At 46.9% G+C, this 27,761-nt stretch overlaps 2 long non-coding RNA genes across 5 annotated transcripts; one reads left to right on the top strand and one right to left on the bottom strand.

The window, feature by feature from the left end:
* On the bottom strand, nucleotides 2,984-23,196 carry LOC108638416. 4 transcript variants are annotated; one of them, XR_001919808.1, is made up of 4 exons: nucleotides 17,879-18,062; nucleotides 5,558-5,606; nucleotides 4,825-4,929; nucleotides 2,984-3,745 (listed from the first exon to the last, which is right to left on the bottom strand). It is a non-coding gene; the product is annotated as an uncharacterized LOC108638416 (long non-coding RNA). The 4 variants fall into 4 exon arrangements; XR_001919809.1 differs by lacking the exons at nucleotides 5,558-5,606; nucleotides 17,879-18,062 and adding an exon at nucleotides 22,901-23,196; XR_001919807.1 differs by lacking the exon at nucleotides 5,558-5,606.
* Nucleotides 18,327-21,524, top strand: LOC108638415. Its single transcript, XR_001919806.1, has 3 exons — nucleotides 18,327-18,801; nucleotides 20,220-20,844; nucleotides 21,179-21,524. It is a non-coding gene; the product is annotated as an uncharacterized LOC108638415 (long non-coding RNA).

Genomic DNA, 27,761 nt, shown 5'->3' with positions numbered 1-27,761 from the left:
GTGTCCAACTCTTTGCAACACAATGGACTGCAGCACGCCAGGCTTCCCTGTCCATCACCAACTCCCAGAGCCTGCTCAAACTCATGTCCATCGAGTCAGTGATGCCATCCAACCATCTCATCCTCTGTGGTCCCCTTCTCCTCCTGCCTTCAATCTTTTCCGGCATTAGGGTATTTTCCAAGGAGTCAGTTATTTGCCAGAGAAGGCAATGGCACCCCACTCCAGTACTCATGTCTGGAAAATCCCATGGGCAGAGGAGCCTGGTAGGCTGCAGTCCATGGGGTCGCTAAGAGTCAGACATGACTGAGCGACTTCACTTTCTCTTTTCACCTTCATGCATTGGAGAAGGAAATGGCAACCCAGTCCAGTGTTCTTGCCTGAAGAATCCCAGGGACGGGGGAGCCTGGTGGGCTGCCGTCTATGGGGTTGCACAGAGTCAGACACAACTGAAGCGACTTAGCAGCAGCAGCAGTTATTTGCATCAGGTGGCCAAAGTATTGGAGTTTCAGCTTCAGCATTAGTCCTTCCACTGAATATTCAGGACTGATTTCCTTTAGGATGGACTGGTTTGATCTCCTTGCAGTGCAAGGGACTCTCAGTAGTCTTCTCCAACACCACAGTTCAAAAGCATCAATTCTTTGGCACTCAGCTTTCTTTATAGTCCAACTGTCACATCCACACATGACTACTGGAAAAACCATAACTTTTACTTACTTAATATGATAATCTCTAGGTTCATCCATGTTGCCACAAATGACATTATTTCATTATTTTTTATGTCTAAGTAGTATTTCATTACATACACACACACACACATACACACACACGCCTCCTCTTATTACTGTTGATTGCAACATTTAGGTTGCTTCTATGTCTTGTCTACTGTAAATAGTGCTTCAAAAAACCTTGGGGTGCATGTATCTTTTCAAATTAGAGTCATTGGCTTTTCAGAATGTATGCCCAGAAGTGCAGTTGATGAATCATATGGTAACTCTCTTAGCTTATAAGGAAATCCCATACTGTTCTCCATAGTGGCTGTACCAACTTATACTCCCACCAACAGTGTAGGAAGGTTCCCTTTTTCCACACCCTCTCCAGCATTTGTTATTTGTAGACTTTTTGATAATGGCCATTCTGATCACTGTGAGGTGATGCCTCATTGTAGTTTTGATATACATTTCTCTCATAATTAGCAATGTTGAGATCTTTTCACATGCCTTTAGCCATCTGTCTGTCTGTCTTCTTTGGAGAAACATCTTTCTAGGTCTTCTGCCCATTTTTTCATTGGGTTGTTTGGAACATGTGTGGCTAAATCATTGCAAATTTAGCTGAAGGTTCTTCTGGCCTTGGTTCACCCTCAGCCTTGTCAAAGGCAACAGTCTGAGGGGCCTCCAACCCTACCCTGATCACATCCTGGTCCTTGTGGGGGTGGGGGGGCTCTCACACAGCAGTCGCCAGGCCTCTGGCCTGCAGGCAGCAGAGCACAGCGGTCAAGGGCCAAGTTCTGTATCCGCAGGTTCGGCCCCTTACTGGCTGAAAGACTTTGAGTAAACCTCCGAAACTATCCCTGCTCTGTCTCCTCTATCTGCCCAGGGGGCAGCCTGGGCCTCTCACTGTTGCTGTGAGGCTCGGTACAGGCTTGGAGCCCCGGTAGGGGCTCTGTGAGTGGTTCAGGGGTGTTTGAGCATAGCCCTGGGGCTACAAGGTCACCACCTTCACCAGGTGAAAAGCGGCACACAGAGCTTGGTCACCCTCCAGGTCTCCCTGGGCCCCGATCTGATGGATGCTCGGTCCAGGCCAAGGTGTGAGCTTTGTGGCTCTAGTGAAAGGAAACACTTCTGGCAGATTACATTCCACCTCTAGGGCTGCGGGTCCGTCTTTAAGGACATAGAACAGGAAAGCAGATTCTGGAATCAGAATGGGCTCATCTCTCTCAGTTATTCTCTTATGACCTTTGTCAAGCTCTTGGCCCTGATAGGTCTCAGTTTCCACATCCGTGGGCTGGACCAACGTTACTATCCAGGCCGTAAGGTCTATTGGGAGAATCAAAGCATATAACACTGGGAACATAATTGGCTCAGTGGCTCACTCATGTCTGACTCTTTGTGACCCCATGGACTGTAGCCCACCAGGCTCCTCTGTCCATAGAATTTTCCAGGCAAGAATACTGGAATGGGTTGCCACTTCAGCACCTGATAAAAAAAGAGTCGATATTGCTGGAAGTCTTGTTACATCCTCCTCCTTGCGGACCAGCTCTGGAGAGTCTCTCTGGGCCCCAAGGCAGTTCCCAGCAGCTTCAGGTCGGCTCAAGTCCAAGCACCCCCAGAGAGACCCATTTCAGAGTTGCCATCTCAAAGTGTTCCCACCGGATTAGAAATTCCTTATCTCCAAAAAGAGCTCTTGCTTTCTAAGGCAACAACCGCTCAAGAAAACATCCCAACATTTGATCTCGTTGTCAACGTGCCTCATGAGGTCCCCTTTCTCTTCCTCCCCACATGGTCTGTGGGCAGACCACGTCCTGCTGCAGCACGGCTCTGCATTCTAAGACACGTGTGCTCTTCAAAAACAGACACTTTCTTGGACCTAGAGAGAATCATACTGAGTGAAGTCAAACAGAGAAAGACAAATACCATATGATATTACTTATATGTGGAATCTAAAAAATAATACAAATCAACTTATTCACAAAACAGAAACAGACTCACAGGCATAGAAAACAAACTTATGGTTACCAAAGGGGAAAGGGTGGAAAGCTGATTTAGGAGCTTGGGATTAGCAGACACAGACTAATATATAAAACAGATAAACAGTTTAAGTTTCTATGGTATAGCACAGGGAATTTTTTTTTTAAATTCTATTTCAGAAGGTTTTTTGCAAGTTGCTTTATTTACAACGCCAACTTTAAAAGTCACTGAACTAAAATTAACTGGACAATAAACTAGGCAGAAATTGCTTTACAAAAAGGGAAAGCCCAAAATGCCGCTTTCTATAGGGAACCCACAGTTCAATTTTATTCAGAGCAAAGAAAAGAAGCTTTCAATCATACTAGAAGAAACGGAGCCTTAAGTTTGGGAACTGTACTGAAACTACACATGCAATGAGGACAACATTCTGCTAATACAATTGGCTTGCTGCTGCATTTGTTGACTGTTTTTCTAACATTAACAATTATAAACAAAGCAGTGCAACTAGTATTTGGAATAATCCTTACAGTGTTACAGCGTCAGACACGAAATTTCACTTCTCCTCACACCACTGGTTCTCTTTGCGTACCTGGGCTTCCTCTTCTTCAGTAAAATCATTTTTGATATTGAATGTCTTTCGAATCTCCTCAGGAGTTTTGCCCTTGATCATATTAGCAACAGTCTTGCAGGTAACATCAAGCAAACCTTTGACGTCTAAGTATCTTGATCCCAAACAGGTATATCATCTGTTCGTTTCTCTTTGTTCTCATAATCCTAGGAGGAGGAGGAGGATCATCCCTGTGGTGGGTGCACCACTGAATGGCCTTTTTTAATACTGGATCATCATCTCCTTCATCATCCATTCCCAAATCTTCCAACATAGTCTTGATGGTCACAGACTGTTGTGCAATTTCAACATCAACTTCAAATATCCCTCCATCAGAACTCTGCAACTTAATTGAAGGCATGGTGTTAGGTCTCAAGGAGATGGGGGGCCGGAGGCTGAAGTGAGCAGGGCGATGTCGTCAATCAGCAAAACTGAAAAGCGGAGAACAAGGCCACTACAGCCAGCACAGGGAATTATATTCAGTATTTTGTAATAACTTATAATGGAAAAGAATATGAAAAAGAAAATAGGTTTTGTATATATATATATAACTGAATCACTTTGCTGTATACTAGAAACTAACACAGTGTTGTAAATTAACTATATGTCAATTAAAAGAATAAAAACCAAAATGGACACTCTCTTCCAAGTGAGTCACCCACACCTGCCCCCGCCTGGCAGACTGCTGCTTCCAAAACACGGGACCTGTGAGGGCTGACCTGCACAAATGGGCAACTCCTAGGCCTAATAATAACTCGAGCCCCCTGTGATGAACTCTTTTGTATTTATTCATGGCCCCCAGCCCCACCTGTACCAATTTGACATCACTGTTTCCATAGCAAATAATAATTTTCAAATGGAATAAAGCAGGAGCTGAAAGCCCCACAAAATGCAGCTGAATGAGACAAACATGTTCCTTAAACAATGGAGCCAGTGGTGTGGTATGGCCACAAGCCCGTGTATTTATGTTCCAGATGACTTCCATATCTCCTCCCCGGCTCCCCCACTAACGAGGAATGAGGAAGACTGGTAACTACGAAAACAATACACCACAACCTCACGAATCCTATGGGAGCGTATATTTATACACAGAGACACGACTCTCACATTAAAACTGAAGACTCATTAATGCAGGCCTGCGTCTGGAGCGTGTGTTACTCCTCATCTTTTCAAAGGAAGTATGTGGACTGAAGTTCTCTACAGAATTCAGAATAGACCCTGGAGTCTCCCTCTCACTCACCGTCTGCAGCCCTCCTTTAACACTCAGAATAGGTCCTTTCACTGGCTGGCTACATTTTCACGTTTAGGTGTTGAGTATAAGCTCCTAAGGCAGGAGCCCTGCCTTACAACAGAGACTTTGACGTCCCAGAAAATCCAGCACAGAGTCTCACACACAGAAGTAGGTATTTATGTTTCCAGAGGAACAGGATGATGCAATGCTGCCCAAGAGGAGCCCGTGTGACACGTAATATCTGAATCCACTGGAGAGCATTTGTTCTAGGATGTCCAAAAAGGGCATGAACTTGTCCTCACCTTCGTATCTCAAAGGGTGGTCCACGGATCAGCAGCAGGATATCATCTGGAGCTCATTAGAAATGTGGAGTCTTGGGCTCCAGCTCAGACCTCCCGAGGCAGGACCTGCATTTTAACAGAATTTCCAGGTTTTTTATGTGCACACTGAAGGCTGAGAAGCCCTGGTTCACCTACACTACCTTCATATGGATAATTGAGAGCAGTGTTTGAATAAGAGAGAGTAGGTGTGTATGTAAGAGAGAGAGTGCTCAGAAAGAGCGTCAGATGTAAGCACCACCGTTATTCCATTCCACTAACCAGCAACTTGAGGAGATGGCCTCAAGCAAGCCTTCAGAGTGTGTGCTCGAAAACCATTCTGTTCCGTATCCTAGGAGCCTCAGAAATCCTATGGAGTTCATTACCTCGGTAACACCTAGGAAGAATTCTAACTCACAGAATAGCAGGTAGCAGGACTTCAGGCAGCCTATATTCTTTACCCTTTAAGCCACATTACACAATAATACATGCTTACTGCTGAACACTTAGAAAATACAGATAAATACAAAGAAGAAAGTAGTGCCCAATGATAACATAGCTAACATTTTCATAAATATTCTTCCTTATATCATCCTGGGGCTTCCCTGGTGGCTCATTTGGTAAAGAACCTGCCTGCAATGCAGGAGACCCAGGTTCGAGCCCCAGGTCAGGAAGATTGCCTGGATAAGGAAATGGTAACCCACTCCAGTAGTCTCACCTGGGAAATTCCATAGACAGAGGACAGAGGAGCCTGGTGGGTTACAATCCTGGGGATCACAAGAGTCAGACATGACTTAGTGAGTAAACCACCATATATCATTCTTTGAATAGATACAAGTGTCTGCATGCATACGTGTATATTCGTACAAGTTCTTAACAAAAAGGGAATCATGGTGTCTATAGTGTTTTGTGACTTTTTGTTTTAAAATACCTGTAGAATTGTAGATTTCTTCAGCTCTCACTTTCTTCTTTTCTCTACAACTGGGTTAATTACCACCTGTCCTTGAAGGATTGGCTCAAGGTCCACCACCTCTAAGAAGCCTCCCATGGTAACCCAGCCCATGGGTGCCTGTGATGTTCGGCTGACCCAGCTAGCCTGGCCACCGCTGCCTGTGTGTCAGCATAACGCTCGTGCCCAGGTCACACCAGCTCAGCCCCGGATTCGGATGATACAGGACACTGGTCTTGGCCTGAAGCGCCTGCGCAGAGAAATGCTTCAGCTACAGCAAATTCCTTCCTCTGGGCTCAAGGCTCTACACCTCAGGCCCTATCTGACCTCTGTCCTCCCTGAGCAGCTCGCTCAGTCGTGTCTGATTCTTTGCGACCCCATGGACTGTAGCATGCCAGGCCTCCCCGTCCATCACCAACTCCTGGAGTTGCTCAAACTCATGTTCATTGAGTCGGTGATCCCATCCAACCATCTCATCCTCTGCCACCCCCTTCTCCTCCTGGCTTGAATTTTTTCCAGCCTCAGGGTCTTTTCCAATGTGTCAGTTCTTTGCATCAGGTGGCCCGAGTATTGGAGTTTCAGCTTCAGCATCAGTCCTTCCACTGAACATTCAGGACTGATTTCCTTTAGGAAAAATCCGGAATTTCATGGTTCACTCTGCTGCTAGCCGCGTTAAATTAGAATTAACAAGTGCAATTACCAATATCCTTCTTTGAGCTAGCTCCAAGGCAATTTCATGAGTTTCACCCTGATGCTCCCTCTGTTCACTGGATGAGACCACCCCCCTGTTTAGCTCTGACAGCTCTTTCTATGACCTGGAGCAAAGACTCTTCCTGCTGCCTTCTCCATCACTGGGGCACAAAGCAGAACAGGCTCTCCTCCCAGTTTCCCTCAAGCCTCCGCTGGACCAGGTCTTTCATTAAACCTGCTCTGTTTAGAGGTGACAGCACCTTCTCCTGGAGAGGCTGCCCAGTGCCCTTGGGTGGGTTGGACCCAAAGACAAGCTTAGTGACCCATATTGGGCAGAGCTCAGAATGGTCCCTTGTCACTGACCGCTCACCTGGGTCTCTGGCATGGCCTCCACAGGGAGCCCCATCCTTACCTGGCCACTGCCTGGAGGTGTAAGAGGGCCAGTGCCTCTCCTGTGCTTGGTGCTACCATCTCTCCAATGAGGCTGCTGCCTCCTGGCCTCACTCATTCCCAAAGATCCCCAAATTCTCAGTGGGTGTCAGCTGACGCCCTTACTCTGGGGGTTTTGTTATAATTAGCCTCTTCTTTGTACCTGCTTGCTGGGTAGCACATGTGGGATCTTACTGGTGGGTTCAGCTGGGTTTTGAATTTTGACTCCACTATCTGCTGCTGCTGCTGCTGCTAAGTCGCTTCAGTCGTGTCCGACTCTGTGCAATCCCATAGACGGGAGCCCACCAGGCTCCCCGTCCCTGGGATTCTCCAGGCAAGAACACTGGAGTGGGTTGCCATTCCCTTCTCCAATGCATGAGAGTGAAAAGTGAAAGTGAAGTCGCTCAGCCGACGCTTCACGACCCCATGGACTGCAGCCCACCAGGCTCCTCCATCCATGGGATTTTCCAGGGGAGAGCACTGGAGTGGGGGGCCATCGCCTTCTCCGCCACTGCTGGCTAGCTTGTGTCAGTCTCGTTAGCGTCTCCTTTTTCTCCTCTGCCTGCTGCATTAGGTAGTGTTGAGGTTAAACAGAATCAGCCATGAGAGATGCTTATAGCAGTGCCCAGAACACAAAAAGCACTTAATAAAATGTAGCCTGAAGGTACTGACATTTCCCTCCTCTGAGCACTTTGGTTTGTGTCTGGATACAGACTTGGTGAGTGATTAACGCTACCTGTAAGAACACAGAGGCAGCAGTGTCTGTGTTAATTAAGGAGCAAGGAGACTGTAGGGAAGAGGGGTGAATGAAAAGAGGTGCAGAGATGTCTTTGTTAAAGGGACCCTGGGCCCCGGTCCCCCAGCTCCTGGTCATACCCACTGACCCAAAACTCTCATCCCGAGCCTCTCTGCCCGGTATCTACATACACTCAGGTATTTGCAGAGGCTTCTGAAAACCTCAGGCGGGAGCAGTGTGAATTTCAGAACCTTGGGAGAGAAAGTGTCCTCACTCCATAAAAAAGTCATATATGCCCCCAAGAACCTGGGAACCAACTGCAGGGACCTCATAAACATCAAGATCTGACAGCTTCAAAAGTGGAGTGTTCAGTTCCAAATACACACGAAGACTCCACATTGATGTGTGACTTCTGAAGATCAGTGCAAATTAAAGGACAAAGAATGAGAGGGAACTCTGCAGGGAGAAATGCTCCAAACTGTCAGCATCAGGCCAGGCTCACACTGGGAGCAAGCTGGGAAGCTTGGGGTGGATGCACGTTACCATCCAGGCCTCCCTGGCACTTTCAAGTTTGCTTCATTGAAATCCACCCCCAAATGCCCCCCACGCCCCCACCCCACAGCAGATTCACTTTCATCTCAGCTTCCATTTCTAGGCACCACCATGGTTTCCACATTTAGTTTTACGATAATATTTACTATGTATATATCTAGCTCTGTTTTAGATGTAGCCAACCCTTTGGTGAACAAGCATTGCTTACAGAAATAAAACAGTGCGGAAAACACGAGGCGGGCATGGTGCATGCGGCATGCAGTGGGCCTGACCTCTAATTGCTCCAGCCCTCAGTGAGGATTTCTGCTAAAGATGTAAGATTTGGAAACTTCTGCTATTCGGGGATGCAGGGGCATGAATTTTTGCAGGATTGGCTACTATTCATACATGAGTGCAAAATGACTGGGGCTCCTTGTTCAGAAATCAAGAGGTTCAAGGTGGTGAGAGCAGAGCCTTAAACTATGTGCGGGGCTCTTCTAGGTGTGAGGCCCTGGGTGACTGCATGGCTCACACGCCCATATCGTCAGCCCTGAAGTTTAGGCCACAACGTGAAATTCAAGGAATGTCCCATCCCTCTATTTCTCCAAGATAAAATTTAGCCTCCATTTACACTGTTGGTTGGAATGTACAGTAGTGAAGCTACTATGGAGAACAGTACGGAGGTTCCTTAAAAAACTAAGAATAGAGTTATCATCTGATCTAGCAATCCCACACTTGGGTATATATCAGGAAAAGATTTTTTTAAACTCTAATTAAGAATGATACATGCACCCCAATGTCATGCAGCACTGTTTACCACCGCCAAGACATGAAAGTAACCCAAATTCCTATCAACAGACATGGCATACATATGACGATGTGGTCATCTACATACAACGGAATATTACTCAGCCATAAAAAAGAAGTACTGTCATCTGCTACAACATGGATGGTCCAGTAAGTCAGACAGAGAAAGACTGTGGAATCTGAAAAATAATACAAGTGAATCCATATACAAAACAGAAACAGTTTCCTAGACATTGGAAACAAATTTAGGATTACCAAAGGAGAGAGGAGGAGGGGCAATGGACAAATTAGGAATATGGGATTAACATATGCAAATGACTATACATAAAACAGATAAGCTACAGTTTACCATGTAGCATAGGATCTATCAGTTCAGTTCAGTCGCTCAGTCATGTCGACTCTTTGCAACCCCATGAATCACAGCACGCCAGGCCTCCCTGTCCATCACCAACTCTCAGAGTTCACTCAGATTCACGTCCATCGAGTCAGTGATGCCATCCAGCCATCTCATCCTCGGTCGTCCCCTTCTCCTCCTGCCCTCAATCCCTCCCAGCATCAGAGTCTTTTCCAATGAATCAACTCTTCACATGAGGTGGCCAAAGTACTGGAGTTTCAGCTTTAGCATCATTCCTTCCAAAGAAATCCCAGGGCTGATCTCCTTCAGAATGGACTGGTTGGATCTCCTTGCAGTCCAAGGGTCTCTCAAGAGTCTTCTCCAACACCACAATTCAAAAGCATCAATTTTTCGGCCCTCAGCTTTCTTCACAGTCCAACTCTCACATCCATACATGATCACTGGAAAAACCATAGCCTTGACTAGACGGACCTTAGTCGGCAAAGTAATGTCTCTGCTTTTGACTATGCTATCTAGGTTGGTCATAACTTTCCTTCCAAGGAGTAAGCATCTTTTAATTTCATGGCTGCAATCACCATCTGCAGTGATTTTGGAGCCCCCAAAATAAAGTCTGACATTGTTTCCACTGTTTCCCCATCTATTTCCCATGAAGTGATGGGACCAGATACCATGATCTTCATTTTCTGAATGTTGAGCTTTAAGCCAACTTTTTCACTCTCCTTTTTCACTTTCATCAAGAGGCTTTTTAGTTCCTCTTCACTTTCTGCCATAAAGGTGGTGTCATCTGCATATCTGAGGTTATTGATATTTCTCCTGGAAATCTTGATTCCAGCTTGTGCTTCTTCCAGTCCAGCGTTTCTCATGATGTACTCTGTATAGAAGTTAAATAAGCAGGGTGACAATATACAGCCTTGACGTACTCCTTTTCCTATTTGGAACCAGTCTGTTGGTCCATGTCCAATTCTAACTGTTGCTTCCTGACCTGCATACAGCTTTCTCAAGAGGCAGGTCAGGTGGTCTGGTATTCCCATCTCTTTCAGAATTTTCCACAGTTTATTGTGATCCACACAGTCAAAGGCTTTGTCATAGTCAATAAAGCAGAAATAGATGTTTTTCTGGAACTCTCTTGCTTTTTCCATGATCCAGCAGATGTTGGCAATTTGATCTCTGGTTCCTCTGCCTTTTCTAAAACCAGCTTGACTATCAGGAAGTTCACAGTTCACATATTGCTGAAGCCTGGCTTGGAGAATTTTGAGCATTACTTTACTAGCATGTGAGATGAGTGCAATTGTGCGGTAGTTTGAGCATTCTTTGGCATTGCCTTTCTTTGGGATTGGAATGAAAACTGACCTTTTCCAGTCCTGTGGCCACTGCATAGGATCTATACTCAACATATTATAATAATGTCTAATGGAAAATAAGCTGAAAAAAATATACAACAGAATCACGTTGTTGCAGACCTGAAACTAATACAGTATTGTAAATCAACTATACTTCAATAAAAATTTTCACCTCAAAAAATTTAGGGAGCTTCCTCACCTAATCCTGAGAGTCTACAGGAAACCTGGCTTATGAGGTGCTAAATGGCAGGGGGTGGGGAGGAGGCCATGTCCTTGGACCCTGGTGGTTTCTTCCTTTACCAGTGCCCCCGAGGCTACAAGAAGCCACAGCTGACCCCGGTCATCACAGTCCTTGGGGCACTCCTGGGGCTCAGAGAGGCACTCACCGCTCTCCTTCCCACTGGCCACAGACGTGACATGTACTAGCGATCAAATCTCTGCCTCCCCTTGTTCCCTGACCCTCCCTTTCCCTCTCCAAATCTGGGAGAGATTGGAACCCTCTTTAAGGATCTGGCTGCTTCCCTCCCCTGCCCCCCAAGGCACGTCCCTTCACCCTCCCTGCTAAGCTGGTTCCAGATCAACTGCCTCTGAGTGCCTTCAGGAAGACAGAAGGTAGACACCGACCTCAGTGGGGCAGATTTTCAGGTTCTCCCCAAGATTTACCAGGACTGTGGTGAGACTTGGGCATCACATCTCCTGGGTCTTCAAATCCCCATCACTCGTTGCACCCTCAGAGGCCTATGGGGAGCCCAGAGGGAAACGGGAGAAGGTGAGTAGGTGGACCAAACCAAGCAGGATAAGCAGACACCTTACCGATTGCTGACTCCAGCACCCTCTGTTGTTATGACCTTCATTTCCCCATCTGTACAATGGGCAGCGGCACCTGCCTCTCAGGATGACTGGGGAAATCAGATGGAGCATATACTAAGCCCTTTGCTACTACTGCTTCCCTCGTGGCTCAGCTGGTAAAGAATCCACCCGCAATGCAGGAGACCTGGGTTTGATCCCCGGGTTGGGAAGATCCCCTGGAGAAGGGAAAGGCTACCCACTCCAGTATTCTGGCCTGGAGAATTCCATTGATTGTATAGTCCACGGGATCACAGAGAGTTGGACACGACTGAGCAAGTTTCACTTTGCTACTGTTAGTTCTCTCATCTCCCTTCCCTTCCTCTCATCTTTTGACCTCAAAGCAATGCCAGGGAAGGAAAGGAAAGGAAATCACAGGAGATTTATAGATTTGGAAAGCTATCTAAAGGTATTCAGAAGAGATCATTGAGTAAAAAGACAGGCAATAAACTAGCATAGTCTGCTTCCATTTATGCAACATCACACACAGATCCATTTCCATCAGAAATGTTTGGAAGGATATTCACCAAAATAAAAGCGGTGGTTTTCTTCAGACGGTAGGATTTCAGGTGATTATTACCTAGTTCTTCATACTTTTATGATTGTTTTATTTTTTTACAATGCATGTATCTCTTTTTAAAAAAATTTAAAGCCTAAAAAATGTAAAACACAAGGATCCAGAATAAGAGTGGTTGGTTTAGATGTCTAAAGGTGAAATGCATAACACTGTATTAGGACACAGGGCAAAGTTATGACCATCGAATGTAAGCTCAAAAAATAGCTGCCCCCAGTATAAACTGGTCCAACCTCTTCAAGAATCATTTAGCAATATCAAGCAGAACTGAAAATCCATATTCCAAACAATTCTATTTTTTTGTTATACTGCTGGGAACTGAGAGACACTCTCCAAACTCACATCTAAGCACAAAAGATGTCAACTGCAGCACTGTTAATAATGGTGAAATAATGCCAGCGGCCATTGTCTTAGTCTGTTTGGGCTGCTATGATAAAAATCCCTTAAACGGGGTGGCTTCTAAACAACAAACATTTATTTCTCACAGTCTGAAGGCTGGGAAATTCAAGACCATGACAACTGCAGATCCGGTATCTGCTGGGAGCAGATGACTCATATTTTATTGGGCAGAACTAGTCACTTGTCCCACCCCACTGCAAGGAGTTCTTTCAAATGAAAATAGGGCTAATTTATGTTGCTATTATTCTTTAAAAGCAGTCATATGTAGCTTTGTCTAAACATGGGAAATCAGATTCATGGTATGTTTTCAATTTTTTTTTTTAATGGGTTAAAGGATCTTGCAATAAATTCTGAGCCTGTTTAGTAAGCTCATTGTTATGCAAAGAAATTACACTCAGAAGCAGGAAGCTGCTTTATTTGCTTAAGAAATCATTTCACTAACCCAGACAGTGACAAAGTAGATTTCTGAAACTTCTAGGGCCCAGGATCACTGTGGAAAATAGGTATTTCCTTCTACTCCCACATAAGTTTATTTCTATGTTTATTCCTGCTATTCTAAAAGACCAAAGTCCATCCCAGCCAGTACATTTCCCTATTTCTGTCTCCACCTAATCTTATAGATTCATTCTTAGCTTTGTTTTCCATTATTCATTTTCATATGTTTCAGTTCAGTTCGGTTGCTCTGTCATGTCCGACTCTTTGCGACCCCATGAATCGCAGCACGCCAGGCCTCCCTGTCCATCACCAACTCCCGGAGTTTACTCAAACACATGTCCATCGAGTCAGTGATGCCATCCAGCCATCTCATCCTCTGTCGTCCCCTTCTCCTCCTGCCCTCAATCCCTCCCAGCATCAGGGTCTTTTCCAATGAGTCAACTCTTCGCATGAGGTGGCCAAAGTATTGGAGTTTCAGCCACAGCATCAGTCCTTCCAATGAACACCCAGGACTGATCTCCTTTAGGATGGACTAGTTGGATCTCCTTGCAGTCCAAGGGACTCTCAAGAGTCTTCTCCAACACCACAGTTCAAAAGCATCAATTCTTCGGTGCTCAGCTTTCTTCACAGTCCAACTCTCACATCCATACATGACCACTGGAAATACCATAGCCTTGACTAGACGGACTTTAGTCGGCAAAGTAATGTCTCTGCTTTTGAATATGCTATCTAGATTGGTCATAACTTTTCTTCCAAGGAGTAAGTGTCTTTTAATTTCATGGCTGCAATCACCATCTGCAGTGATTTTGGAGCCCCCAAGAATAAAAGTCAGTCACTGTTTCCACTGTTTTCCCCATCTATTTCCCATGAAGTGATGGGACCAGATGCCATGATCTTCGTTTTCTGAATGTTGAGCTTAAAGCCAACTTTTTCGCTCTCCTCTTTCACTTTCATCAAGAGGCTTTTTAGCTCCTCTTCACTTTCTGCCATAAGGGTGGTGTCATCTGCATTCCTGAGGTTATTGATAATTCTCCCGGCAATCTTGATTCCAGCTTTTGCTTCTTCCAGCCCAGCGTTTCTCACAATGTACTCTGCATAGAAGTTAAATAAGCAGGGTGACAATATACAGCCTTAATGTACTCCTTTTCCTATTTGGAACCAGTCTGGTGTTCCATGTCCAGTTCTAACTGTTGCTTCCTGACCTGCATACAGCTTTCTCAAGAGGCAGGTCAGGTGGTCTGGTATTCCCATCTCTTTCAGAATTTTCCACAGTTTCTTGTGATCCACACGGTCAAAGGCTTTGTCATAGTCAATAAAGCAGAAATAAATGTTTTTCTGGAACTCTCTTGCTTTTTCAATGAGTCATATGTTCAATTGTTATTAAAACATTCTGCATATATCTACAAGACATCTTGCCTTGGGACTGCCCTGATGACTCAGTGGTAAAGAATTTGCCTGCAGTGCAAGAAATGTGGGTTTGATCCCTGAGTGGGGAAGATCCCCTGGAGAAGGAAATGACAACCCATTCCAGTATTCTTATCTGGGAAATCCCAAGGACAGAGGAGCCTGGCGGGCTATAGTCCATGGGATTGCAAAGAGTCATACACGACTGAGCAACTAACACTTTCTTAGCATGACTAAGACATGGCTAAACAACAATATCTTGCCTTGGAGTTGCTAAAATCCCTTGATTAATTAAAGAACCCAAGTCTCACATTATGGTGCCATGTTGTGGGCAAAGCAAACAGCTGGAGAAAAAAGTGCTCCTCTGAATCTGAACACCCTTCAGTCAAAACAGCGCCAGGCGAGCAGAGGAGCCCGTCTGCGGCAATTGTATTATAAGGAACTGTTAGGACACTCTGACTGGGAAGAAGCAGTCGAGATGCCTTACGTGGAGAGCCTCCCTGCATCCCACCAGAGGACAAACTCATGCTGAGCTTGTTTTTGCCTTTCATACCCTGTGGATTCTGGTTCTGTCTGTGAGGCAGCCACTGCCAGCCCTCCAGTAAAACCAGGGCTCCTCTCTCCATCATTTCCCCCAGGCCAAAGAGCAGGATGATCCTCCCTCCTTGGAACCCTTGACCAGCCTCTCTTTGCATCTGTCCCTCTTCTATTATTTCTTGGCGACCCTTTCAGCCTCCAGTTTCTCCCACATCCAGAGTCCCCTGCCCTTCACTTTCCTGGGACTCTGAGTACTTCCCTCAAAACTGCAGCGGCTCCCCCTACAGGGCAAAGGAGGAACCTCGGTAGGACTCCAGAACCTTCCCCCAAAGCATCCAAACCCACACCTCTATTTCCCCCACTTTTTCCTGCACAGACCTCCAGCCACGCTGTGACAGGGTCTGTTTCTGGGTGGAGGGTAGGCGGGAGGGTCATTTGGCTCAAATCCATTTTCACAGGAGGGCTCCCCAGGCGGTGCTAGTGGTAAAGAACCCATCTGCCAGTGCAGGAGATATAGGAGGTGAGGGTTCAATCCCTGGGCTGGGAGGATTCCCTGGAGGAGGGCATGGCAGCCCACTCCAGTCTTCTTGCCTTGAGAATCCTATGGACAGAGGAGCCTGGTGGGGTTGCAAAGAGTCGGACATGACTGAAGCAGCTTAGCATGCAGCATTTTCACAGAGAGTCTCAGAGTAAGACTTATGACATAAACTGCACACGAGGTTCTGCATAGAGTCTCAGAGATAAACCGACAGATGTACGCATGCAGCTTTATGTTAGGTTCTGCTGTGTGTGTGCGTGAGGCACGCGCACGTGCTCACACGCTCAGTCATGTCCAACTCGTTGCGACCCCATGAACTGAAGCCCTACCAGCTGAGCCATCAAGGAAGCCCTAGGCCCTGTTACTAGACCATCTAAATTAATATATATTAGATAAATTCTGGTTTTTTGGTAATTGTAAACATAATGGTTTCTTTAAAGCACAATTATCTAGCATTATATTAAAATAATTAATTGCTCAGTGAAGACATATTATAAAATGACCACAAAGGTTATCACTCTGTTAAGCATTTTTCCTTTTTCTGGGAAGGGTGAGGTTGGGATTCATTTCTTACCATCCAGAACTTTTTTTTTCCTTTTATGTCCTCACTTTTCTTGTCTCTGCTATGGATGTGACTTTCTCCCCTCCTTCCCCAAATAATCACCAAGATCCCCCTGCCAAGAGTTCTCTTCTTTCTGCCAAGCTTAGGCCATGTTCCTGCTAGGCTCAGCTGCCGCCTCCCAACTTTCTTGGCCCTCCCATGACGGCTTAGCTCACTGAACTGCAGTAAAGAGTGCCAGCCCGTCTTTGGGCTTGGCATAATCACCTTGAACTTCATATTGTCTTTCTTCTTGTGCAGTCATGTCTTTCCAACTAAACTGAAAGCCAGGGCTGTACCCCACCCTCCCTTCTGGTGTTCACAGCTCCCCTCTGCGCCCGGAGCCCCATCAGCCCCACAGTAAATGCCCCAGAAACCCTTCTAAGGCTGCAGAGGGTCCAGCTCACTGGGCCTGATTGCGAACTCCTCTTAGGGAATGTCCTTTAGGATGGGCATTCTTAACCAGAGGTCCTTGGGTGGGCTTCAGGGATGGGGACTCCATGAACCCCGCAAAACTGTGCAAAATCTTCTGTGCATGTGCAGTTTTATAATGCGAGTATTATAACTTTCGTCAGACTCTCAAAAGGACCTGTGACCTAAAAACACGAACTCCTGCCTGAGGTAACCGGTCAGTATCAGCACAGAAATGAATGGAAGAACTCAGCAGTCTCATCCATAAACTAGGAGGAATGATGGGGGCCTGTATGGGAGGGGTCCTCAAGAAATAGCAATTGTTAGTATCCCTGACCTAGTCCCAGAAATGCCTTGCAGGGAGGAGTTCCCCCCATGCCTTAGTTCAGGGATTCCCAAACCTGGGTAGTTATCAGAATCACCTGGGGGGCTTGAAACATACAAATTCCTGTCCTTCATTCCAAGACCAAAAGCAGAGACAGCCTCCAGGGGAGAGAAGGAGCTCTGCATCTTTATCAGCTCCTCCTGGTGCTTCTGAGGATCAGCCAGGTCTGGGGGTCTGCCCTTCCGTGCTCCCCAGCCCTGCACCCCAGCCTCCATGAGGCAGCCTCAACCTGCCTTTCCTCATTCTGGGAAGTACACGTGTTTAAGGAAACTGCCCAAGCATCCAAGGGAACAGCAGGCTGCAAAGGTCTTTCAGAACAAGGAATGAAGTATCTTTATAATTATATCCAGGCCTATATTTAGACCCTGGCTCATATGACCTCTTGAACTTCAAATAAATACCTATCTTATGCCTTGTTTAAACAGGTGTAACAATATCAGGGGATCCTAGATTCATTCAGGCAGGAAGGCAGCTCCCACAGCTGTCAGAAAGCACACTGCCCCTTCACTCCTCACAGGAGGAAAAGCTAATTATACTGTCATAGAGCAGAATGAATGTACAGTGTCTGCCCCCGAGCTCTCTGAACCACTCAGGGCTGCTCTCCCGGCAGGATTCAGGGCTGCTCGATTGGTACGTGCTCAGATGTGTTAGAAGCCAGTGCAGCAGGGTGATTCGGGGTTGGTGAGGTCTGCGGTCCCCAGAATGACTACACTCTCCACAAACACACACCCTCACACACACTCGTGCACACACACTCTTCTATGTGAATGTACAACTCCTATGCATATGCATGGAACACTTACATACTCTCACACAAGCACACCCATGCACACTCACATTTTCTCTCTCTCTCACACACACAAACATACCTTCTCTGATGCCACAGTGCTTCCACCCAAGCTTGAGGATTTACTTCCCCGGACCCTAGACTTCTGTCCCCTCTCCAAATGTCAGGGACTTTCCTGATTACAGCACTTAACAGTCCAGCACTTAGTCCTGATAAAGCATGTGTCCTGTCTGGGAACACCCCTCTCCCCCAGGGTCCTGGGCAGAGTGGGACGGAAGGGCAGCCTACCGGCGCCTGCTGCTCTCGGCCACAGAGTGTGGGCTGAGGCTCCACCTGCTCTTCCAAGGGGGGTGCTCTGAAGCCCCCGAGGCTTTGTCTCAGCAGAGCTAACATATCCAGACCAGCACATGTCATGGCGCCCGCATCCACACAGCTCGGGTCAAGGATACAACCTGCCTAGCTGGGCTCCTGCGGCGGTCCTGACATTAGGAATCACCTGGGTGTGACCTGACACCCCCGGCCCCGCCCTAAGGGGTGTGGCTCACGCGGCTGGGCGGGGCCTGACATGGACAGGGTTTTCTAGTTTCTTGGGTGGTTTGAATGTGTGGTCAGCATGGAGAATCACTGAATCTGGGCAAAGGGTACAGTGGCCAGATCACTTCCTGGTGCCTTCCTCACCCCTCCCCAAGGCGTGGGGCGTGGGAACAGCTGACAGAGGGCGGGGATCTGGTCAGGTGAGAGGAGCTCTGAATCCCCTGCTCCTGCGCGCTGAGATGAACTCAGAGTGTGAACTCACTCTGTGAGCCCATAAACCAGCACACAGACCTGAGCAGTAAGTGAACCTAAAGCTAGTGTCGGGTTAAGATGTCCTGATTATGCTTCTAGCCAAAGGCTCAACTCCAACTTTTTTTATTTTTGCAACTGAAAGAAGCTTTCCAAGCTGCAGCTTTGACTGTGATCTGCCACCTACTATGTCAGCAAAAGGCATTCCTCTGGCCGAAGGAGAGTGAGTACTCCTGTGGATGGAACACCATGGCATTGAAGAACAGCGGCTACTCTCTGAGAAGGGGCCTAGAGAGAACTTGCAGGAAACAGCAAGGGCTTTGGAGGTGGTTGACGGAGAACCGGTGTCCCTTCTTTCCGCCTATCAGCCCCTGGTGTGTGACCCAGGGGCAGGTGCTGTGCTATGCTGAGCCTCAGCTTCATCCTTGGTAAGAACTTACATAACAATATCCACCACCCAAGGTTCTTGCTGGTTTATCAGTGACTAGTCCAGGCCTTGCCTTGGTGTAGGTGGCAGCAGAGAAAAGACAAATGGTAACTACTGAAGAAAAATCAAAAGGGGATACTATTTCATTCCTCGTGTTGTACCAAAGTGTTCCCATCACATCCAAAAGAAGGTTACTCTCTCAAGTCACATAAACAATTAAGTTAATGGACAGTATTGGTTTTCTGATACCGTTGTAACAAATCACCACAAACGTAATGGCTTGTGTTTGTGTGTGCTAAGTCACCTCCACTGTGTCTGACTTTTTGCAACCCTATGGACTGTAGCCCACCAGGCTCCTCTGTTTGTGGGATTTTCCAGGCAAAAACACTGAAGTGGGTTGCCATCTCCTTCTCCAGAGGATCTTCCCGACCCAGGGATTGAACCCATGTCTCTTACGTCTCCTGCGCTGGCAGGCAGGTTCTTTAGCACTAGCACCCCCTGGGAAGCCCAATGGCTTAAAGTCATGCAAATGTTTTATCTGACAGTTCTGGAAGTCAGAAGTCTGCAGTGGGGCTTGCTGGGCTAAAATCAAGATGTCGGTAGGACTGTGTTCCTTCTGGAGCTTTTGGGAGAGGTTCCAACCCCGTGACTTCTCCATCTTCTAGAAGCTTCCAGCATTCCCTGGTTCTGGGGCTTTTCCTCCATCTTCAAGGCCAGCACTTTTCCACCTTCAAATCTCTCTCTGACTCTGACTCGTTCAGTTTTGTGACCATCACTGCCATTCTACTGGGCTCATCCGGGCAATCCAGAACAATCTCCCCATCTCAAGATCCTTGGCTTAACCACATCTGTAAAGTCCCATTTGCTCTGTACATTCACAGGTTCTAGGGATTAGGAAGCAGGCCCTTTTGAAGGCAATTATTCTGCCTACTATACAGAAAGTGAAAAAGTGTTTGTCACTCAGTCGTGTCCGACTCTTTGTGACCCCATGGACTGTAGCCCACCAGGCTCCTCTGTCCATGGAATTCTCCAGGCAAGAATATTGGAGTGAGTGAACCATTCCCTTTGCCAGAGGATCTTTCTGACCCAGGAATGGAACTCAAGTCTCCTGCGTCGCAGGCAGATTCTTTACCTTCTGAGACACCAGGGAAGCTCATTATACAGGAAGAGCTTTGTCAGTTGTTAATTTTTTATGTTCTTCGGGTTTTTCTCCAACCTTTGATACATGCTCTCAGTCACCTGGTAGCAAATGCTGGCAGAAGGTTAAGAAAATTGCCGAGGGCTTCCCTGGTGGCGCAGTGGTAAAGAATCTATCTATGCCTGCCAGTGTGGGAGACGCGGGTTGGATCCCTGACCCGGGGAGATTGCCCATGCAGCGAAACAGCTAAGCCCGCGTGCCACTGAGCCTGTGCTCTACAGCTGCAGCCACTGACGCCCTTGCGTCCTGGAGCCAACTACTGAAATCCTCGCGCCTTAGAGCCAGCGCTCCACAACGAGAAAAGCCACCACTGTGAGAAGCCCTAGCGCCGGAACTAGAGAGTAGCCCCGGCTTGGCGCAACTAGAGAAAGCCCGCAACCCAAGAGCCTGCACGGCCAAGAACAAATAAACAAGTAAACAAATTTCTTTAAATTGCTCAAAAAGTTAAATTAGCATCACCAAAATATTCAGAAACTGCTATCAGGGACTTCAATAGTTTCTTGTGTGTGTGTGTGTGTGTGTGTGTGTGTGTGTGTGTGTGTGTGAACCTGTAACTCGTGGTTGTGATTTCAATGTATAGTTTGTGATTTCACGGCAGAGCTTTTGCTTGTAAAACTACTCCTAGAACACTTGAGGGGACTGACTGATCGGCGACATGGTGTCCTGCAGAGACGACTCTGACTTGGCAGGCACTCTAACCTCTGACAAGTCTGAGGACGGCCCCAGGGCCTGCCAAGCTTATGACTTAACAAGATCACTCCTCTCCGGAGCGGGGGACCATTGGCAAGCTCGGCCAGGAAGGCAAGACCAGAATTGAATATGCAGTGGAGCTCTTCTGTTCTTTAAGTGAGTTGAGAACTCAAATCTGGAGTTTGGATAGGAAACTGGGACTCAGTGGGAGGTCTGGAGGATGGGGTGCTTCCAGGCTTTCAAAACACAAAACAGGTGGTTTTCAGTGGTGCTAGCTGGCTGGGGGAGAGGAGAGGAGGGGTGAATACCAAGTAGGCAGGCTTCTGGAAGGGCGGGGCCCCAGGCTGGAGCCTGAGCCGGCTGCCTGAGAGTAGAGAGTGACAGGTGAGGGCTCTGAACCTCCGTGCTGGGGGGTCTCTGGGAAATCCCAGGACTGTCAAGAAGCTCAGGGAGGAACCTTGACCCCAGCCTGGGAAATGCTTTTTTTCAGACTCAGAGATCATCCAGCGGGGAGTGCACAAAAGTGGGAACCCAACCAAACCAGAGGTTCACCGCCCCCGCCCCCGGCCCTCACAAAGAGGAGGACCCAGGAGCAAAGCGGTGGGAACCCGTGCTCCTACCGAAGCAGCAGTGATGTGGGCCACAAGAAAGCGGAAGGTGCGGGCCCCAGCCAGAGGCAGGCGCAGCCAAGTCGGACAGGCTTTAATTATTTTAGGGTCAGAAGTCTGTGCTGGGTAAACACGCCAGATGTTTATGCTTTTGTATATTTTGATTTCTTGTTTGTTTTACTTGTTGTTGATGATGTTGTTGTTTTAGTAAAACTCTAAATAAGAAAAGGGTAATGGGGTCCTTGCTTTTGTCTGGGAAGGCCCAAGGGAAGAATTAAGAAAAATCCTTGTGTAGCTGAGGCCCCTGGTGAGGTGAAGCCCAGAAATGAGACAAATCTCAACCCCAGAAGGGGCTGCTCTCGAATCTCCTGGGGAGTCTTCAATTACCTCTTCCACACATGGCTTGAGTGAGGGAAATGGTGACTCAGTGGGCATGGGACAGCAAGAGCAGGCACCAAAGTGGACAGCTAGCCACGTCCCATCCCACTGACACAGAAGGCCAGACAACAATGCTTTTGTTAAGTAGCTTGGCCAACAGCACAAAATGCCGAGGCTGCCCATTTGCCCTTACCCTCCCTAGCTCTTATACAAACAACAGAATGAGTAGAAATCTACATTCCTCCCAACAGACCTGCCTGACACCAATTAATACTCCTTAAGGAAACTCTAAGATGTCTTCAACACGAAGACTGGGATGTGTTCTCTGAACAAGTGTTCTCACGCCCTGTAAGGCAACCAGGCTCAAGATGGCAAACAGCGACATTGGTTAAGCGGTCCTGCAGGCAAGAGGTAAATCTGCGCACAGAGCATGGTCCAAGGGCCCCCATTCCCTTTCTACCCCATCAGACCATCAAAACCTCTCAGTCAGGCATGTAGCAAATGGGTGTCCTAGGACTGGCCACTGAACGATAGTGCCAGAACAGATTCCAACGTCTTGTCCAGAGAATACCCCACTGATCACATTAGAGGCAAGCAGGGGGAGCAGCAGTGGGGAGAAGGGGTGGGTAATTTATTCAGGAGCTGGAAGCTGAGAAACAGATTTGGTAAGCAAATACTTCAAAGCCCACTAGAGAACTCCCATAAAACACAGGCCCTCTGAAGCAACCCAGGAGTGATTTAAATCCACTTGGAATTTCAAGGGGGAAGGAGTAAGACTTATCAACTCTGTTCAGAGCCTCATGAATAATCTCACCTGACACGGGACACTGAACCAGCAGAAGTCTGGGATGTACAAAGGAAAACAGGCTTCCCACTAACCTTTGTTACTCAGGTCTTATTCCTAAGTGGGAAACCAGGGTGAGCGAAGCCCAGACAGGAAGCTCACCGTGTTCAGACACATTATTTTTTGTCCTTGTGAGAGAAGTCTTAGATGGGAAACATTTTTTGGCAACAGAAACTGGGCTGGCTGGATCGGCTAAGGGAAAAGGGTGTGCACCCACGTCCTTCGGGATGTGGAAGTCGTTTGCAACTCTCTCTAGGCTAGCAGAGGCAGTGAGTGGGAAGGGGGCTTAACATGAAATAAATACCTAAGCCCTGATCTGCAAAGGCGCCGGCTGTCCTAGTTCTCCTGTCGCGCTAAACCGCAGGTTGCCCCCATCTCCTACCTCCACGCCGCAGATCCACTGCGCTCCTGCGATAGAGGATCAAGTTATTGTCAACTAGGTGGCCACCCTGGCGCGGGGAGAGGGTTCCCCCTCCTGTCCTCATTGTCCTGGGTGGAAGGAGCATGCGGGACGGTTGCCGGAATCTTCCCGAAGATCTCAGGGGGCCTGGGTCCCGCGGGAATCCCTTCTGTCCCCTTCAGAGCACAGCGTTTCCTCCCGGTGGCCGCCGTCGAGGTGGCAGCGGCGGCGGTGACTTGGGCTGGCCAGGGCCGAGGAGCGGCCGCGCTGCTCTGCGCGCGATGGCCGCAGGGGGGCAGGACAGAGAGACCGCGGGCACGGGCCGCCGCGGAGCCCGGGCGCGCGCCGGGAGCGGGACGCGCGGAGATGGCGTGCGCGCTCGGGCCCGGAACCCTGGGAGTGACCGCGCTCTGCAGCGACCGGCCCAGCCCTGGCAGACGCTAGGGAGTGAGGGGGCTGGGACGGCCGAGGGGTCCCGCCGCCCTGGGAGCCGGGGGACAGTCACCGCAGCCCCTGACGGGAAGGCCGCCCTGGGGAGGAAGGTGGCCAGCGTCGCCCTGCATCCCTCTCTGCTCAGAGCCGAACCGCCTTCCTGGCATCTGATGACCGCGTATGCCCCCCGCCTCCAGGCCCCGTTTTGCAGAAACAGAGGCCTGGAGGTGACATGAGCCTAAAGGACATAGTTTAGACCATAAATCAGTTCTGCTAATCCTGAGCTCTGTGGTCGAGAAAGTTTAAATTCAGGAGGCAGCTTTTCATATCTAATTGCATGGACTCCATTTCTTTTCCTGTTTTCCCTGACCGTGGCCCCTCCCTGTCAGCTCTCCTTTTTTAGCACAAACTTCTGCGCATTTCCATCATTCACACCAAGAACTTCAGGTCAGCCCAGTTCTCTTCCCTTCATCAATTCGACTCCATTTCCCTTCATCAAATTATCTCTATTTCTCTTTTTCTTCCTGCTTCCAAATGTATTCCTGACTCGTTTGAGCCAGCACCAGCCAAAAGTACTAGTCCAGAGAGCTCCAACATAAATGGAAATGGCCTTGGAAAGGAAGGCAGGGGAACAGTGAGCCCATCAAAAATCAAGTTGCATCTTTGTGGGTACTGAGTAGGCATTAAATTGTTCAATAAAATATTCTCGTCTTAAAAACTTTATCCTAAAATGACTTGCATTGGTTTGTTTCACCGATATTTATTTTGGAACGCCAGATATCTTTACAGACCGTGGAAACTTTTTATGTTCATTGAAAGTAGATCTGGATTCGAAAGGGTGGTGAAACACTGCAGTTCTTGTATTAATGAACTGTCGAGCTAGAAATAATAAGCACGGGAGGTGCTAGAAGGCTAAAGTGAAGGCCAGTGGGATTTACGAAGGAGTCCTAGAAACAGAATCTTTGTCTTCTGCCTTCCTCATCCTGTGAGTAAATAGTCTTCTGCTGAGGAGAGTCCTTGAGTCAGTCCACTGCCTTGGGGCTATGAACCAAGAGAGGAGCCTTCTGATTACAGCCTGGTCTTGTTCATCTTGGGTGAACACACAGCTGCTCAAACTGGGCAAAGAGCAGTGATTGGAGGGTGGCGGCTTTACAGAGTAGAACTGCCTGGCTCTTTCTGGAAACCACCCCAGGTCTCCCAGGGCAAGGCTCCGGGGCTGCTCCTTTCTTCTGCTAGGACTCTGGCACCTTCTAATTCCTTGGCGTCTGCTTTTCTAGCTTGGCAGTGGCCCAGGCCCCTGATTTTCCACTCTTCTTTCTGCTGACTTTTTTCCTGGCGGTTTGGCAGATTCATTAACATCTCCATCACAGTGTAGGCAGGAGAACGGGGAGCTTAGAACTCCAGGCAGTCTTACACTTCTTAATGGTCCTCCTAGCGCTGGGCTTGGTGGGAAAAGAGCCATGCTGTTGGCTAAAATGGGATTTTGGGATTATCTGTGGATTTAATCTAGACTTCTCACATCTACCATTTCCACAAATAATTAGAGATTACTAGATACATTTAGAAGCTGCATTAGCCTTAAAGAATTTGGAGAAAATCTAAATAGGCTTAAAAACCATCTTGGAGTCCAGAATGTTAAGCTCTGTGCTCCAGATAATTAACATTTTTAAGTACCACCCTGCTCCTCTGAGCTAAAATCTCTCCTAGGTAACTTAATTTACTTAACATATTTGATATCTGATGTATTTTGCAAGAAGGGTGAGCCGCATAGGAAAGCAGTGAGTGAGGTACAGCTGTGTTAAGAGAGAAGACCGGCAGCATTGGCAACTGGCAACTTCTCTGTTTTCCAAAGATGTATGCTGATCCCAGAGGTTTGAGAAGAGTTTTTATTATTAACATGTGTGAGAGACCAGCAGGTGGAGGGCAGTTCCTAGGGCCATGCCCTCTCTGTGAATATGAGTGCACGAACTCTCCGCCTGGTGAACACATTGGCCAGCAAGTAGGTGATGCTTATAAAGGGAGCTCGGCCCTTCCTTGGGCTCAGAGGGCTCCTTCCAGAGAGCTTGAGCGGAGGCAGCGGCATTCTTTTGATTATTCTCTTCCCAGTGGGAGTCCTACATTAGCACTGACATGAAAATGGCATCCCATTACTGCAGGATGGTTGAGAATATGATGATAACTGTAACGTGTGCCTCTGTAGTATTTGACGGTTTTCAAGGCAATTTCATATGTTATCTTATCTTTTTAATAACTGTGAGGTAAGAAAGACAAATATTATCATCTCCATTTCTTTCTGATGAGGAGACTTAGCCACAGTCTAAGAAAGCTAGTAAAAAAAAAAAAAATTGCAAAGTATAATTAGAACCCAGGCCTTCTGACACCTCCCTCCACATACTTAAAGTTTTGTAATAAAACATCATAGCTTCTCATTTGACTACATTACCATGCCTGCTATATGTTCTTTAAATGTCCACTGCATTCAAGCATGCTAATTTCATACTGGTTAAATTATGCAAATTACACTCATGAAAAAATTTTGTGTCATTTTTAACACTGCATCTCTTTCAGAATACTATTATTGTAATACTTCCCACTAATTGTATTTCTTCTCCCTAATAATCAGTAAGGTGTTAATCTAGCCGTGTTGGATAATTCCTGAAGCCACTTAAAGTCCCTTGTAAAATATCACCTGGTATTCACTTTATCCCATGGATTTTCTTCTCCATCACTAGAATTGCGTGCATACTGAGATAATCCTCAAAGACATGGGTCAAGATCACAAACTACTGAAAAATCTATGACACAAATAGAATGTTTAGTGTATATATAACAACGATAAATTTTTATATCTATATTTTTAGAAAGATTGATAAAAAAAATTCTGATATAACCCACAAGGAGATAGTCCAATTCATGCTCAAAAAAGCATTTCAGCTTTTTTCCATCAGTGCCATTCACAGTTTAGAAGATCAACTTTGCAGGGAACTCCCCAGAGTATTCTGGAGAAGGCAATGGCACCCCACTCCAGTACTCTTGCCTGGAAAATCCCATGGACAGAGCAGCCTGGTAGGCTGCAGTCCATGGGGTCGCTAAGGGTTGGACACAACTGAGTGACTTCACTTTCACTTTGCACTTTCATGCATTGGAGAAGGAAATGGCAACCCACTCCAGTGTTCTTGCTTGGAGAATCCCAGGAACGGGGGAGCCTGGTGGGCTGCCGTCTGTGGGGTGGCACAGAGTCGGACACGACTGAACCGACTTAGCAGCAGCAGCAGCCCCCGCAAAGTATTCCCTTAAACCTCTGCCAACCTAGGGGGAGAAGGAGTGAAGATGTTACATAAATATCTCCATCAAGGTCTTGGATAGAGTTGCATAATGGCCATATATGGTGAAAGGTAGATTTTCTCTTGTGACTGTATTCTTGGGATATGTTAAAATGCATATGTCTCCATTTCTGCTCCCAAGAAGCTGGTGCACAGATGTTTGGTACTGGGGTGGGGGAAGCACTGCTGTCTACAGTTTACACGATGTCTAATAAGCCTCTAGAATGTGCTTAAAAGGCAGTGTTCAAAATGAGGCCCCTGACACTCTTTGACGTAATTGTCTTTCTTTGGAGTCACATCTTGAAGAAAAGCATGAGGATTTGGAAAGGGAATTAATTTTCTCAACTAGACATACTATTTTCTCCCTACACTTCATAGTAATCCTTTAAACTCAAAAAATTCAGCTAATTATGGATTTCTACCTGAATAACGCTGCCATCTGAGTGGCTGCCCGTCACTGTTTCTGGTTTCTGACCCCCTGTCAGGCCGATTCTGCCTGATTTCTCTCATGTGCTGCTGCTTTTTATAATCTGAACATTATTTCCACTCAGATGTCTTCAACCTTGCAGGGAACCTAAGAATCTGAAAAGCGCCAGGGCAGGGGGCGGGTTGGGGGGGTTCGTAACTGTTTTTTGGATAATGATCATTTTGAGTTATTCTAATTTTTTTGCTGCAAAACCATACTCTGAGAAAAACATTTGAAAAAATAAACAAAAGTCTTAGTTTAAAACTAAATACTCTAACTTATATTTTAAAAATAGAGATTAGGCAGTCTTTCTGCTAATTATGATCTCTTCTTTTTTTCTATGCTCGATAAATTCTATTACAATATTTTGAAATGTAGGATGTTGAATCTAGGGCATTAAAGAAGTTAAAAGGCTTTGAGGGGATTTTAAAAGATCCAGCTTCCTAATATGTAAAATGGAACCAGGAAAGACTTCACAGTGTTTAATATGTTTTTCCCTATCTTCTAAACGCAGTAATCTCTAACCACCACTTGATCACTGGAGATTTATATTCACAATAATTTATGTCAACTTATATCTGGGACTCTTTTTTTTTTTTTTAACAACATTTGGCAGCCAACT

The sequence above is a fragment of the Capra hircus genome, chromosome 20 (genome assembly GCF_001704415.2).
Source record: "Capra hircus breed San Clemente chromosome 20, ASM170441v1, whole genome shotgun sequence".
Taxonomy (NCBI): domain Eukaryota; kingdom Metazoa; phylum Chordata; class Mammalia; order Artiodactyla; family Bovidae; genus Capra; species Capra hircus.
Note: the sequence above shows the minus strand (reverse complement) of the source record. Positions and strands in the feature narration are given on the sequence as shown.